This window comes from Bos taurus, chromosome 17 (genome assembly GCF_002263795.3).
Source record: "Bos taurus isolate L1 Dominette 01449 registration number 42190680 breed Hereford chromosome 17, ARS-UCD2.0, whole genome shotgun sequence".
Lineage (NCBI taxonomy): Eukaryota > Metazoa > Chordata > Mammalia > Artiodactyla > Bovidae > Bos > Bos taurus.
Window position 1 is genome coordinate 51,264,427 of NC_037344.1, and position 12,167 is coordinate 51,276,593.

General features: G+C 54.1%; 1 protein-coding gene across 17 annotated transcripts in view; it reads left to right on the forward strand.

The window, feature by feature from the left end:
* The window catches only part of NCOR2 (nuclear receptor corepressor 2), a 237,351-nt gene that overhangs the window by 40,893 nt on the left and 184,291 nt on the right, over nt 1-12,167 (forward strand). Inside the window, exon 1 of one of the 17 annotated variants that reach the window (XM_059876318.1) lies at nt 7,299-8,228. The exons of the other annotated variants lie outside the window; for them this stretch is intronic. The gene's annotated coding sequence lies outside the window, so the exon portion shown is untranslated. Of the gene's footprint in view, nt 1-7,298; nt 8,229-12,167 lie in introns of those variants that run through there. 17 annotated transcript variants of the gene reach the window in all.

Here is a 12,167-nt window from a genome sequence, read left to right on the forward strand (position 1 = left end):
AAGAACAAACATACCTTTGCTGAATAAGAAACATACTTCGGGGGAACTCATGTGTAAAGCACCTCAAACAGGCATAGAGAAAATGCTACATTTATTACTTAAGCTAACACTTCGTGATTTTTTTTGCTTGCCTTGGTGCTATGGGAGAGTTTGCTGTTATTATTATGAACCCTAGAGTTTCTAATGATTCCTGCCCATATATTTTATGCCAGGCTGTGTTCTAAATCATGTCATATACACCCACTCATATTCTCCCCAAGGCTGCTGTATAAGGTAAGGGCTAATATTACCAGCCCTGTTTTATATGGAAGGACGCTGCAGGCACAGAGAGGTTAAGTGATGTGCCTGAGGTCACACAGCTGGCAGCTGGCAGAGCTGGGATTTGAACCCAGGAAGCTTGACTCCATGGCACCTGCTGTTAATTGTGGGGACTGTGCAGGCACCACCTGCAGCCCTCCCTGAGCCTGGAGCCAGACTGAGTCTCTTGGCAGGCCGCACCGGCTGTGGGCCAGGCTCCATGTGTAACGTAGGGCCCTCAGGCATGCAGCAGCTGCTCTGGGCTGGGCAGGACTGGTCAGGACATGAGGGGGTCTCCTTCCTGCCTCCTTGCAGCCAGCCTGGTGTCCCCATGGCCTCCTGGGAGAGGGAGTGGTTTGTGATACTCAGCCAACAAGATGCCAAGCCTTTGCCTTGTGGATCCTATGGGCTGATGGGGAGATGGACAGTGTAGTAAACACACATGCTCTTAGAAAGCAGTGAAATGCTGGCTGTGGAATAATAGGGTGGAGCAATTCTGCTTTGGGGTGGGGTGAGGTGGGGGTCGGGGGCTACTTGCCTTAGGTCAAGGAATCACAGGTAGTCTCCAAGGAGGTGGCAGTTGAACTGGAACCTGGACCAAGAGAAGGAACCAGACCTGTGCAAGGAAGAGGGATGAGCCAGCTGGGTAGGGAGGTCAGCTTATGCAAAGGCCCTGGGGTCCTGATGTCCCAGGAATGCTGAGGAGGCCTACCTGGCTGAAACAGAGTCAGAGGCACCAGGTTAGTTCTCTGGATCTGAAGCCCTTTATTGCATTTAAGGCAGAAATCCATGGCTTTGGATTCCTTCTTTTGTTCTTTTGCTAGCTGGTTAATATACATTTACTGGGCACATGGAATGTTCCAGAGTCAGAATGATGGAAAAAGTCAGGCATCATTCATGCCTTTGAGGAGTTCAGTGTCCGGAGGGAAAGGGTCAGTTAAACAAGTGACACCAAGGGTCACACGGACAGAGTTCAGACCATTACTGGAGCGTAACAAGTTTCGTATTTGCCTCTGGGCCAGGACAGGCTTCTTTGGACAAGTGTCAGTGGAGGCGAGACATGAGGGTGATTCGTTAGGACTCTGGAGTCGTGGTGGAGACACATTTAGGCTGGCTTAGGCCACAAGGAGGAGTCGATGGGTGCTCCTAATGCCAGAGTGTCCAGGGTAGGGCAAGTTCAGGCATGGCTGGATCCAGGGGCTCAAACCACACCTTGGAGAGCTGGCTTTGTGTCAGTTCTGCTTCCTTCTGTGTGGGCTTTGTTCTCAGGCAAGTTCATGCCTCCAGCACAGCAAACCAGGAGGAGGAAGAGTCAGTCGCCTGAAGCCCCAAGAACAGCCTCCTTGCTCTTTGCCGTTTCCTTACTGAATGAGGCTTTCATTGTTTGTTCAGCTATTTTTACTGTTGGGTGGAGGTGGCCAAGGTAAGGGGAAGGAGTGTCCCCAACTCAGATGCAGTCAAGGAAAGGAATGAGGCAAATGGGAGGGGTGGGGATTGTGGCTAACCAACCTGCTGGATATTCTGATTTTTTTCCGAGAGAAGCTGGAAATCTGGATTTTATAAGCAATGCCCTAATTTAAAAACAAAACAAAACATTGTATGTGCCAGAAAGAGCTTCCCTGTTGGCCAAAGCTGCCCGTCATCCTTCTGTGGCCTCTGTGCTTAGCTGTGACTTTCATTTCCAAGTATTTTGCCCTCCATGATCCAGGCAGACTGGTCCATGGAATGTCACAGAAGGTCCTAAAACTTGGGGAGTCACATTTTAGGCCTCCAGAAATGCCATCTCCACGAGTGGAGGCCTGAGGCTGCCTAATTTATCCCAGCGCTCTCCAGAGGAGTTCAACTTGGTCTGAGAGACAATCTAGCCCAGTGGTTAGTGACCGGGGCATTCAAATACTGACTTTGCCACTCCTAGCTGTATGCCCTCAGACAAGTCACTTCACCTCTGTGTTCCTTGGTTTCCCCATCTGTAAAACGAGAATGACAATATCCTTTTGGGTTGTTGTGAGGCATCAGGGAACATGTGGGAAGCCTGTTCTTCCCAGTGCCCCACGTTGGGAGGGTGTGTGTCCCTGGGCTGGTATAATTTGTCCTTCCTGGGTTGAGCCCTGGCCATCTGGGGCTGGTGGTGGCCAAGAGCTTTCCTGGACACCTTCATCCTCTGTTCCTGGGTGTGGGTCCCCCTCCCCCAGCGATCCTTGCCAGTTGCTCTGTGCCCTTGGCTGCAGGACGGCTCTGCACTTTGACGTGTAGCAATTAGCCCTGCCCGAGGCCAGTTCACAGCTGTTGCCGGTGGGGGCAGCCCCTTTTAAAAATAAAAGCAGCACATAGGAAACCAGCCCTAGGGACCAGTTCACTGCCTTTAGCCAGCATGGCCAAGGGTTTAATGTGATGCTTTTGTGCCTGGAAGAAATGATGAAGTACAGTGCGTTTGGTCTGGGGAAGTCTCCCCCTCAGGGAGGCCCCCTTCCAGCCAGCTGCCTATGAGTGGCTCATGGATCCCTCTTTCAGGGAGGGGTGTCTGTGTTCTTTGGGGCCTGTTCTCGTCTGGCTCAGCCTGGGTGGGGAGCCCTTGGGGGATGGGATGATTTCTTTAAAACGCTCAAGCACCTACTATACACGGGGATGTATATATGTCAGTGCCACTCTCTCAGTTCATCCTCCCCTCGCCTGCACCCGCCTCACTGTGTCTGTTCGCTGCGTCTGTCTCTCTAATCCTGCCCTGCAAATAGGTTCATCAGTGCCCTTTTTCTAGACTTCCATGTATATGCGTTAATGTACGATGTTCATTTCTCCTCTTTCTGACTTCATTCTGTATGACAGGCTCCATATTCATCATATCACTGCAAATGACCCTGTTTCATTCCTTTTGATGGCTGGGCAATATTCCATTACATATGTGCTGCAACTTCTTTATCCGTTCATCTGCCTGAATTTTATTTAAATCACACTTAGAGATCTGTTTGTGGACTGCGAAGCCCCACACCATCCCTCCAGGCCCACCTCCCCTGCCATGCTTTGCGGGCTCCTGGCTGCTCCCGGAACTCACCAAGGACAGCAGCCTCAGGGCCTCTGCCTTGGCTGTTTGGTCGGCTTGGGACACTGTTCCCTGAGAAGTTTCCACATCTCCCTCTCTTACTCCATCCAGGCCACTGTTGAACTGTCACCTCCCCAGAAACCACCCGTCCATTGCTGCTGCCGGTCCTTGATGTCATCACATCTTTTCTGTTGCTGACTTCCTCACCTTTTCCCAAGTCACCCCCACGGGGGCAGGGATCCTTTTCTTGTTCCTGCTGTGTTCTTCGCGCCTGGTGCGTATCACTGGGGCTCCCTAAATGTCTGGTGTCTCCAGGCCTGGGGTCAGGGACTCTTAGAGGCGGTCGCAGCTTCCAGAAGGTCAGTAAACTGGATTGGAATGGAGTCTGTTCAACCAAACCACCTTTTTATTTATTTTGAATTTAGACGAAATTCACATCGTATAAAATTTACCATTTGAAAGTGTACAGTTCAGGGACTTCCCTGGAGGTCCAGTAGTTGAGCCTGTGTTTCCACTACAGGGAACACCGGTTTGATCCTTGGTCGAGGAGTTAAGATCCTACCTACCGTGTGGTGCAGCCAAAAAAGGGTGCATGACTCATTGTTGTTTAGTGTGTAAACAATGCTGTACAACCGATAACTTCTGTCTAATTCTAAAACAGCTCCATCACCCTGTAAGGAGCCTCTGAACAGGCACTCTCCCCCTTCCTCCTCGCAAATCCTGGCAGCCACCAGTTGGCTTTCTGTCTCTTTGGATTTGCCTGCTCTGGGCATTTCCTATAAATGGGATCATACAAAATGTGACCTTTCGTGTCTGACTTCTGGCCCTGGGCATGATGTTTTCGAGGTTCGTCCACGTGGCTACATGAATCGGTATTTCATTCCTTTCTCCGGCTGAAGAATGTCACATTGTATGGATGGACATCCACAAAGTCACCTTCCGGGTCGTTTTTCAGTCACCTGCCCAAATCTGGGAGCGCTGGGCTTCAGGAAAGGAAAGTGAAGTCGCTCAGTTGTGCCCGACTCTTTGCGACCCCATAGATAGTAGCCTGCACCAAGCTCCTCCGTCCATGGGATTTTCAAGGCAAGAGGACTGGAGTGGGTTGCCATTTCCTTCTCCAGGGAATCTTCCCAACCCAGGGATCGAACCCAGGTTTCTCACATTGTAGACAGATGCTTTACCGTCTGAGCCACCAGGGAAGTCCTCAGGAAAGGAAAGGAAGAGGTAAAAACAGCCAGATGTTTCCTTTTTTTAAAAGTTTTATTTCTTTGTTTTGGCTGCGCTGAGTCTTCACTGCCGTGTGCCAGGTTTCTCTAGCTGTGGCAAGCAGGGGCTACTCCGTAGTTGCAGTGCGCGGGCTTTCATCACGGTGGCTTCTCTTGCTGCAGAGCATGGGCTGTAGGGTACGTGGACTTCAGTAGTTGTGGCGCACAGGCCTAGTTGCTTCTCGGCACGTGGGATCCTCCCACACCAGGGACCGAACCTGTGTCCCCAACACTGGCAGGCAGATTCTCATCCACTGTGCCCCCAGGGAAGTCCCAGCCAGATGTTTCTAACTCGTTTTTCTCTTTCTCTTCCCCCAGTCCCCACTCTGCTCCTAACCTTATCTTAGAGCCTGGCTGGATCAGGAAGCATCCACGAGGGGAGGGAGTGAGCAAGGATCCCTTCCACTTGGAGCTGGAGGCTGAATGGGAGCCCCTCTGGTCTCCTGAGGCTCCTCCCAAAACAGATGTAGTTTCTGCTGACCCTAACGGAGACAGCAGGCAGGTGTGCCCCCTTTTCACAGCTGAGCAGACTAATGTCTGCAAAGGCTGAGATCTTGCCCAGGGCCACTCGGCCTAGGGACCCCTCCTGCTTCTGTGGTCCCCATCACCGTGTATTCTGTAACGTCACTGATCTTTCCCATCGTCCAAAGCTTTGCCCACAGGCAGGTTCCTGGAAGTACATGCTGGTGAATCTTGGTTTTTTAGAACACCGAGGGATGCTCGCCATCAGAATCTTGGGGAATGAGGACTTCTTTTGCTAAGCAGACGGCCACACAGTAACGTATTCTGAACAGGAGCTTGGTTTTGGTGGCTGGCTGTATCTCGAGGGGGCTGCCTGGGGCTGTTTCTGGTCTGTGATGATTTCCCATCTTCACAGAGTCACTCAGCAAACCATTTCATTCCCTGGCTCCTTGTAGGGCAGAAACAAGAAGTGACCGTGGAATGACCTGGCCCAGCTTTGAACCTGCCCGAAGCATAAATCCCTCTGGTGGGGGCTTGGGGTGTTACTCCTGATTCCAGGGCCAGACTCTGAGAAAGTCTGGGGGCAGGTCTGTGTCCAAAACAAGCAGAAGAGAACAAAAGGAACCCATGCTTTCTGACCCGGCTGCTTCGGGCCCCACCGCCTGCCTGTGTTTTGGTGGAGCTAGTTTGGCTCGCTCTTGAGATCCTCTGATGGTCAGGATGAGAGTGGACGGGCGGGATCTTTGGTTTAAAAGTACAGCATTTGATCACGCACGTCTTTCTGTGCCTTTGTTTCCCCACCAGTAAAAGAAAGCAGATCTGCAGAATTCTTCCTTAATCCTCCAGAGTGTTTTCTTGGGAGAGGCTGAAGGGTGAGCCGATGAGTGTCGGCACACACGTGGCCTTCCCGTGGGCCTCTTCAGGGGGTCTCCTAGTGGCTCTTGTGGCCCCTCAGCCAGTTCAGTGGCCACGAACCTTTGTCACATGCAAATCTGACCTGCTGCAAACCCTCTATGGCTCTCCACTGGCGGATGCAAGCCAGCTTTGCGCCATTCAAACCTCAGTTCAGCCACTTCCCAGCTGTGTGACCTTGGGCAAGCCAGTTAACCTCTCTGGGCCCATTTCCTTCTTTGTATATTGGGTGCCCCTGCCTTTTGTTGTGCTGTGCTAAGGACAGGTGGGTTAACTGATGAAGTGCTTACAAAGCGCTTGGGACCCAGGATGAGTTACTATTACTATCGTCATCATTATTTAAATTTTTTTTTTGTTTTGACTGTGCCTAGTCTTAGTTGGCTGGAGAAGGCAATGGCAACCCACTCCAGTGTTCTTGCCTGGAGAATCCCAAGGACAGGGGAGCCTGGTGGGCTGCCATCTATGGGGTCGCACAGAGTCGGACACGACTGAAGCGACTTAGCAGCAGCAGCAGCAGCAGTCTTAGTTGGCAGGATCTTTTTTTTTTTTTTTTTTAGTTGCGGCATGTGGAGTCTAGTTCCTTGACCAGGGATCGAACCCGGGCCCGCTGCACTGGGAGCACAGAGTCTGAGCCATTGGACCACCAGGGAAGTCCCCTCCTCATCATTATTACATCATTATTACATCATTCTGGGGTGTCTGCACTCCAGGGAGTTAGGTGATTTGCCCAGAATTCTCATGCTTTCCCTGCCCTACTCCTCTCCCACCATTCCCTGACCTTGACTTCTAATGCCCTCACCGCATCCCCACTGGACTTGGCCACATCAGTTTCCTCTCTGCTTTTGCTACACTCCCAAGTCGACCCGGCCTCCAGACTTTCGCCCTTGCTGCGCCTCCTGCCTATGCCACCTTTCCCCTCATCCGTATCCCGAGGGAGCCCTTCGCATCACTCAGGATGCCATCTTGGGCAAACAGCGCTGGGCCTGACTCCTGGCTGCTGGGGGCAGGGTAGCGAATCTAGAAATCCCTCTGGATCTTCTCCTGACACCTCGACGCTGTTGCTCGGGGCACCGGGGAAGCTGAGCGGAGCCTGCCCGGCTGCAGTGGGGAAATTGACACCCAGAGAAGCTCAGACTTGTCTCTGAGTCACACAGCTAGCTGCAGCCAAGATCCAGACCCCTGGCTGACCACCAAGCCACCCATTTTGGCCAGTGTGCATGCGTGCGTGCGAGTGTGTGTGTCTGGTGTGTGTGTGTGTGTGTGTGTGTGTGTGTGTGTGTGTGTGTGACTGTATCTTTTTTAACCCTCTGGGCCTGTCAGCTGTGATGACCCTGGCTCAGAATGCCAATGTGAAGGGGTCATGTTTGCTTTTCCTGGGATGACAAGGACAGAAATATTTTAAAGGCAGAAGCCTGCCCAGTGGCCATGTCACCCTGGAGACCAGAGGGCCGAGAAGGGATGGGAGTAGAGGCGTCGGTTCATGCTGGGTCTGGGTCGGGGCAGCCATGCTGCCCTCTGGGTGGATGGTTGAGCTCGGCGGGGGAGACTGGGTTGAGGAGGAGACGCCGGCGGGGAGCTTGCTTTCGCCTGGGAGCGGTGAACAGTGAGGAGGTTTTTCTATCAAGCTATAAAAAGGCCTCCCCGTGTTTCAGCTCCCGAGTGTCGGCTGGAAGCCCGCCAGGGTTACCATGGCGATGAGGAATTATTACTTACTGCCAAGGCTGGGAGAGAAAGCTCGCGTACTTTTGGCTTCCCAACAAGAGGAGTGGACTTATGTAATTCCCTGTGTTTATAGGCCCGGAGTGGCAGGAGGCAAGCAGGGAGCCTGTGGCTCAACACCGCATTTTCACCCTGCTGTGGGTCGGGTGGCCCCGTGGGTTGTCCCTGGGGGGTGGCCCTCTGCTCGCCCCATCTAAGGGAGGCATTGTGCTGGGAGCCTGGGGGGCTGGGTCGGCTGCAGGCCCCCCCACCCCATCCCTGAGCTGGGGTGGGAGCCCGCAGTCTCGCGGGAAGGCAAGCGTGGCTGCTCGGTGGGGTTGCCCCTCTTCCTGGGTCAGCCCTGGAGGAAGGATGGGTTTGAGGTTGGATGCCGTGTGTCCTCTGGAAGCCAACAGCCCAGTCTGTGTGTGTGGACTCCGCTGACCCACTTGCTGGCACCTTCTACTTCTTTCTTTTTCTTTTCTTTTTTTTTGTGGGAGAGTTACTTCAAGTTGTGTTGGGAGCTGACGTGAGCGAGAGGCTGGTCATGTGCTTGGGTAAGAAAAGTTTCCGGGCTCGGTGGTGGGCAGGGAGATGCGGCGTGGCCCGGTCACCCGGCCGAGGAAGGGTAGGCAGAGAGACGGGGGGCCACAGATCGTAGGACCTGGACGTGGGATGGGGACCCTGTATGGGGGCTGATGGTTTCGCATTCTGGCTCCCTGGGTCTGTCTGGGGAGGCTGGCGATGGCCAGGAGGTAGTGGCCCCCAATGCCTTATCAGGGTGGGTAAAGCCCCAGAATGGGTGCTGGGTGGACAGGTGCCCCAGAAGGACAGGCTGCCCCCTGGAGTGGATGCGTGGGGTGGGAGGTGGTGGTGCTGCTTTCTGGAGCCCCTGTACCTCGTCCCTGCAGGGAAGCAGGCAAGACCAGGGATCTGGCATCCATTCATCGGTGTTGGCCCCAGGGGTGGGCTGGGGGCCTAGGGTTTGGGGGGTGGGCGCCTCAGTGGCCATGGAGCAGGGGAGGGGGCCAGGTGCAGGCAGTGCCTTGGCTGCCCTGGCGCCCGGCTCCCACCATGGTGGCGCTTGGCTGGGTGCCCGTGTCTGGTTTGAAATCAGCACCACCGGCCCAGGCTTGCCCAGGGACCTGGCAGAGAGGAGTCGGGATAAACACTGGAAAGTTGGAAGGGCTTCCTGAGCTCACAAGGAGCCTTCAGTTGCAAGTGAAGGGGATGAGGGAGCGATTTGTCCTGAGGTCTGGGTGCGCCGGGGCTGTTGGGAGGCAGTGGGCCGTCTCCTGGGGCGTGTGAGCACAGGCCAGGGAGGGCTGTTTCCAGACTGCGGGGCTCGGTGGCCGCGGACCCAGGTTTGAATCCTGTCTCCGTCCCTTTTTATGCTGGGCCTCCCACTGTGAGCCTCAGTTTCTTTGCCTGTCAAATGGGACCATTATGGGGGCGTGAGGATGAGGTACCTGCTTTGCTCTGTTGCCAGACTGCCTGGATTCATATCCCAGCTGTGTGACTTTGGACCAGTCACTTCACAGCTCTGAGTCTCAGTTTCCTATCTGCAAATGGACTCTCCATCTGTCTCCATCCCTAAGTTGCTGAATGGCTTTAAGGGGGCTAATGAATGGTTCCTGCCCCACCTCTCATGGACAGGATTATCTTGGGCAGGTCATGGAGCCCCCCAGAGCCTCGGTTCTCCTGTCCATCCAGGGAGAGCTGCCCACAGAGGTACTTTGGGGAAAACAGAGACACACCTGCAGGGGCCTCGAGTGGGCTGATGTGGAGAGAATCTGTAAGTGTAGACACAAGGTTGCATTTAAGTTAGTTATTAATACATCTTGGACTCCACTGGTTTGTCTTTTCCCTGTTGAGAGCCCCTCCCATTTTACAGACGTGAAACCCCAGCGAGTTAAGAAGGGTCCCTCCCCAGCCCCAGGCTCAGTCTGCATTTGGACCTGGGCTGGGGTCCCTGGGTAGCCCCCACACTCCATGTATGCCTGTTTCTGCCCCATCCTCCACCAAGACTGGGCCAGGCACCCCAACAGCGATTGGTATGGCCTGGGGGCTGGGCACACACAGCTGGCTCTCCTGCCAAGAGTGGCAACTGTCCTGTGTTTGTAAGTGACACCGGATGCTGGGCCGGTGGTTGGCTCAGGCCTTCTCCTCTGGGGCCAGCAGGAGCCAGCAGGGACTTCCCTGGGTGTCCAGGCTGCCCTTGCCAGCTGCCCGCTGTCCGATTGTCCTCAGGCCTCTCCTGGGGACCTCAGGAAAGGCTGGTGCAGCAGGGGACCCCATGAATGTCTCCTTGCTGCCCGTAAGACCTTGGTAGTCACGTAAGACCTTTCAGCCACAGAGCTGTACTGTCCCTGCCCTGTCTTGCCCCGAAGGTCTCAGTGACTTGATCCCCTATCCACTGAGAAAGACAGTCACTTTTGGTGGTTCAGACCAGAGGTCACACAAGAGACCCTTGCATCAATAGCGGTGGCCACAGGAATCTACATTGAGCTAAAAGTGTATAAATCTACACACACACACACACACACACACACACACAAAGTGAGTGCATGTAAACCCCCGAGATCTGAATAAGATTAGTTACATCAGTGTCAGTTTCCAGGTTGCAGGTATTATAAGGATGCTGCCATTAGAGGAAGCTGGCTAAAGGGTCCACTCGATCCAGCTATTACAGTTGCACATGAATCTTGTTAAGCCGCTAAGTCGTGTCTGACTCTTTGTGACCCCATGGTCTGCAGCATACCAAGCTCTTCTGTCCTTCACTATCTCTGGGAGTTTGCTCAAACTCATGTCCATTGAGTTGGTGATGCTATCTAACTATCTCATCCTCTGCCGCCCCCTTCTCCTTTGCCTTTGATCTTTCCCAGCATCAGGATCTTTTCTAATGAGTCGGTTCTTCACAGTGATCTTAGAAGGAAAGAGAGCACAGACTCAGAGTACTGGCTGTCCTGGATTTGATCCGCTTGTGCCCCTTGGTAGCCGTGTGCATTACACCAGGTGGCTTAACCCGGCTCCCTCAATCCCCTCATTTGTGGAAGGCGGGTAGTGTCGGGTACCTCGTCAGGCTTGCATGAAGATTAGATGCCTCGCTTCACGCTAAGTGCTTAGGAAGCTGCTGGCGCGTGTTGGGGGGCGAGGGGTGCTGTCACTGGTACTCTTATGACCCTGATGGGGTGGCTGTGGTTTGCCCCGTGCTGTCTAATTTCAGACCCGAATCAGCCGCAGGAAGGGAGGGTGCTGCATGATCCCCACTTCTAAGAGGAGGAAACTGAGGCTTGGCTGTGTGCCCCCCTCTGACCCCCGCAAGGGCACACAGTTTGTAAGGACCGGAGCTAGGACTCAAACCCCAAACCAGAGCCTGTGTGTGGAGTTTCTTTCTGCTGGGTGACCCTGGGGAGATTGCTTGCCCTCTCTGAGCTTCTGTCCCCTCCTCCTCTCCTCACCTGTCAGCCGGACAAGGGGCTGGGCTCATGACCTGTGAAAACTAGGAAGCCTCGACTCTGGACCCCTTTGCTTACTGCTGGGGCCCACCCAGAGCTCACACCTGTCAGCCACATCCTCTGAGGTCTCTCTTTGCAACCCCAAGGTGGGACTGGATCTCAGTTCTGTCTGTGGGCTCACTCCTGACCTCGGCCTCCTCTCCAAGCACTTTGACCCCCTCACTTTGTCTGCTGGGTGCAGCCTTTACCTCCTGCTGTTCCCTGCAGCAGCTACTGGTTTCCCTCAGGCTCCTTCCTGCCTCTAGCAGTGGTGAGAAAGCCTTTGGGGTGTAACTAGTTCACCCTTTCCGGGTGGCGCCAGTGGTAAAAAACCTGCCTGCCAAGGTTCTTCAAACCCTGGGTGGGGAAGATCCCCTGGAGGAGGAAATGACAACTCATGGTAGTCTTGACTGGGAATTCCATGGACAGAGGAGCCTTGCAGGCTACAGTCCATTGGGTCACAAAAGAGTTGGACGCAACTAAGTGCGCGCGCGCGCACACACACACACACACACACACACACAGCCCACCCTAGAGTGAGCTGGGTTACCTTTGTTGGCACTTAGCATGAGAAAGCTGATCTGTGGGTAGGCATTTCTCCAGGGCTCCTGGGAAAGGTCATCAGAAGGTTGTGCCCCACACAGCTGGTTAGTAAGTGAGCATGGGCCCTTGGACATCTCAAGAGGTCCAGGCAGGGCAGGTTTTGTGCCTCAGGATTCAGGAGAGTTTCAGAGCATCCCAGGCTGGAACAGGTGGGTGCCTGCGGTGCCCAGGGTGGGGGTCTGAGCTGCTGAGAGGGAGTCATGATGACGATTATGATGGAGTGATGCAGGCTTGTGTCTCGAGGGAGGGGATATTGATCACATCTCAGGGACTTGGGTTCTGGCTTTGCCGGACAGAGCCGGGAGGGTCAGGGAGTTGGGTGGGGGCTTAGGGACATTCCAACTGCAGGAGGCTCTTGGCTGTTTCTCAGATGCTCCAATCAGGGTTCCGCCTTGG